The following is a 3,870-nucleotide window of genomic DNA, read 5'->3' on the forward strand; positions in this document are numbered from 1 at the left end:
AAAAAAAAAAAAAAAAAACCTTCATTATTCCAAATTTTTGACTGGTAATGTACATCCCATTCTAAGTGAAATCATATGACATGGCGTCTGACATTCCTCTATAGATCCTGTGCTGAAGGGACAGCCTCTGTCAAACTCAGAAGGCGCTCTGGCAATAAGCAGCTCAACCACAACATGATGGGCTAAAGCAGGTACAGGATGTCACATACAGTCAGTACGCTGTATTTTTGATTAATCTAAAATGCTCTTTTTAATAATTCATTAATTGCTTTTTGAATCTTTCTTCTAGGAAAACCTTTTTACCTCAACATGTCGTGCAGAGACATGCTGCCTTTCAGGTGTGAAGCTTCAGTTTACTGGAGCAAGAAGTTATTAAGCAACACAAGACTTGTACAGAATGAACACAATGGGCTGTAGTCCCTCTCCTACATTCACTTTGTATTAGTGCTGCTTGCCATCGTTATCTAGGTACCAAACCGGTATTTTTCCCCCCATCTCCCCCCTTTTGAGTTGGACATCTCCATTTCATTTTTGGAACGACGCTGAATTAAGCTATGATATTATGACTGGGAAAGAATGCCTGCTCTTTCCCCATGATTCTCAGGCTGTTGATGACTGATGGGGGCTCCCGATCCTGGTTGCATTATGTACTGGAAGATTGTGTTGTTCAGTGACTTGCCCTGCTGATATGAGCTCAGATTATAAACTATAGTATTGTCAGGTATGGAGGCTTTACTGCAATTTATTGAAAATAAGATATATTAAATGAAACTGTTTTTAATCGGTCTCATGTGTTTTTCCCCCCACCATTTTCAGTGTGATAATCAGCTGTGAATGATTGTGAAAGGCAAATATATTTGTATTATGAATTACTTCGTTGATATGAATTTGTCAATTTAATTAAAATAAATATTAGTATATATTGTTAATAATTCATACATAATATGTATTAATATAGTGACAATTTAAAGGAATAGTTCACCCAAAGATTAAAATTTGCTGATGCGTTTGTTTCTTCATCAGAACATATTTGGAGAAACTTAACTTGACATCACTTGCTATTCATTGGATCCTATGCTGTCAGAATGAAAGTTCAAACAGCTGATAAAAGTAAAAGAAATACATGACATAATCCACGATTCCAGTCCATCAATTACAATCTTGTGAAGTGAAAAGCTGTGTGTTTGTAATAAATACAATCCACATCAAAGTCCACCAATATATTTGAATTGTTATATTAGAACTTGTTTAAACTGTTTTCGCTTGTAAATGGTGCTTTATCTCTGCATATTTCTCTCCTGATTCAGATGAGATGACTTTTTCACTGAAAAAAAAAGCATTGTTACGGATATAGGATTTGTATTTTAGTCAGAGGCAATGGTTTGAAGTTTAAAAGGTTTTGATGGTTTTGTTTCGTACAAACAAGCAGCTTTTTACTTCACAGGATGTTAATTAATGGACTGGAGTCATGTGGATTACTTGTGGGTTATTGTGATGTTTTTATCGGCTGTTGGAAAACTCATTCTGACGGCACCCATTCAATGCAAGAAGATCCACTGAGCAAGTGCTGTAATGTTAAATTTCTCCAAATCTCTTCTGATGAAGAAACAGACAGCTACATCTTAGATGGCCTAAGAGAGAACATTTTCAGCAAATTCATATTTAGGTGAACTGTTTAATTATGACACATTTCGCTCCACTCTGTAATATTTCTTTTTTGAAATTCATCACTCAAGACCATGATTCTAGGGACTTCAGTGTACAGTTTTAATGATAACAGCAACTTATCGTGAAGTGTGCAATTTTCGTGCAGTACTGACAATGATAATACAAATGGATATGTGATTTCAAGCATATAACATGTAGCTATGGCATGACGCATGAGTTTGGAACCCATATAAGGCACATCCACATGACCTCCTTTTTTGTTTTCTTCCTGAGTCCGTCACAATCTCAATATGCAGTGAGGAAGCTGGGCAGCTGGACTGCTTTTAAACAAGTACGAAAAGCAGAGGTTGCAGTGGCAACTCTCCTACAAAGGTGTCGCATCACATTAGCACAGGTATTAAAGACCACCAAGGGTGCCCTCAGAAGAACACTGATTATCTCTAGATAGAATACTAGCATTTCATAAGCCCTGATGAGGAAAAATTGTGTCAAAGGGGGCAGTTTTTTCATTAGTGTAATTTTCTTTTTCATAAGGTTCTCAATTAATGTTTTGTTGAAATGAGTCAGCCTTGGTGTCTTTTTGCATTGCTTGCTATACTAAGTTGAAGAAAAAAAATGCGTTTGCTACTTGTGTATAAAGCTAATACCACAGACAATCAGTGTTTAACATGAATACAAGAGGTAAACAATAAATAAATAGAGAAACTGAAAAACTAGTAGAAGAACCTAACAGGAAACTAAATGAAGTGCTCATAGGTTCACGTGTGAATTCTCATAAATACTGTCAGGGTAAATCATTTGATTTAGTGCTCACATAGTTCTGCCTTGTGTGAGATATCAATAACCAGCATGTTGGGATGTGCCCATTACATTATGAGTGCAGTTAAAATACTACATGACCATCTTTCATCTTCTCATGAGTATGGTGGTATTCGGAATGGAATACTAGTTACTGCATACAATGTAGTTAATTAAAAACAGTATGCAAGGCAATTTTCTGTTGTCTTACGATGCATGTTTAAATCAACACGTGACATCCAATTGTCAACTCTGAAATAATTACAACTATTTTGCATTTATATCTTATTTTGTTCAGTCTAATCAGCTAATGAATCAAGCGAGAAATCTTTTGGTTCGGTCATAATACTGGAAACAGAAGGTTAAGTCAAGCCCACTGCATTACAGTACTGCATACTTTGGCATAATGTACTACATCATTTATGTATTCATAAATTTTTCATAAACATTTGCATAGTGCACAGAGTATACTAATCAAATTGCATGAGTATGGTAGTACGCCATTCCGAACATACCTTAAGTTTGCAAGAATCCAAACATGTCTCATGCCTGAGAGTCATATGGTTTTAAAACAGACGATCATTGTATTTGTAAACAGACTTACTGAGTAATATGGCAATTAATGTAGCAAAATACTACAACAATCATTGGACACAACCATGCTGTACGTAATTCTTTCTATGGATGATTATCAAGGATCACGTTTTCATGAAAAACCATCCAAAATTATATCAATCACATGTTTGAAAAATCCCAATTTTCTGGCCTGGGGAAAAAGAAAGAAAGAATGGTTTTGATATTTTTTTGCAACTCTTCATGGAATGAGCTCTTGAAGCTCTGCATCGCTCAGTTCATTCACTGCGACAATGTGGTCGAGGTGTTGAAGATAACGATCTTCATCCTGCATGAAGTGAGGAATCCTAGTTCCATTTAGACCAGCCAAATGCCGAAGTCTGTCCACATCTTCATAGGAAACCTAAAAATAAGAATTACATAAATTGGTATGTATATACATTATCAAAGGAATAGTTTCACAAAAAAAAAAAAAAAGAATATTTCTTTAAGCGTAAAATCCTTAAAATTCCATCAAGGTAGACCTGATCTTTACTGAAGCAACCTGTACACACAAACACACATATGCAAAAACATATATACTACAAATACAGAGAGGCAATATAAAACTAGATAAAGTTTGACAAGACAAACAATGATGTTGGCTTGAGAAATCCTGGCCAGAATGTTTGAAGTATATTTAATATCTTGAAGGTTTTAAGCCTGAAAAAGTGTTATGTATGGATGGACGGACGGACGGACGGACGGATAGATAGGTAGAGGTGCATCTCAATAAATTAGAATGTTGTGGAAAAGTTCATTTATTTCAGTAATTCAACTCAAATTGTGAAA

General features: G+C 35.4%; 1 pseudogene; it reads right to left on the reverse strand.

Moving 5' to 3' along the window:
• Window positions 1-1,753: 1,753 nt before the first annotated feature.
• Window positions 1,754-3,870, reverse strand: part of LOC107686842 (uncharacterized protein KIAA0895-like) — a 7,180-nt pseudogene continuing 5,063 nt past the window's right edge.

The sequence above is a fragment of the Sinocyclocheilus anshuiensis genome, unplaced genomic scaffold (assembly GCF_001515605.1).
Source record: "Sinocyclocheilus anshuiensis isolate Anshui unplaced genomic scaffold, SAMN03320099.WGS_v1.1 scaffold773, whole genome shotgun sequence".
Lineage (NCBI taxonomy): Eukaryota > Metazoa > Chordata > Actinopteri > Cypriniformes > Cyprinidae > Sinocyclocheilus > Sinocyclocheilus anshuiensis.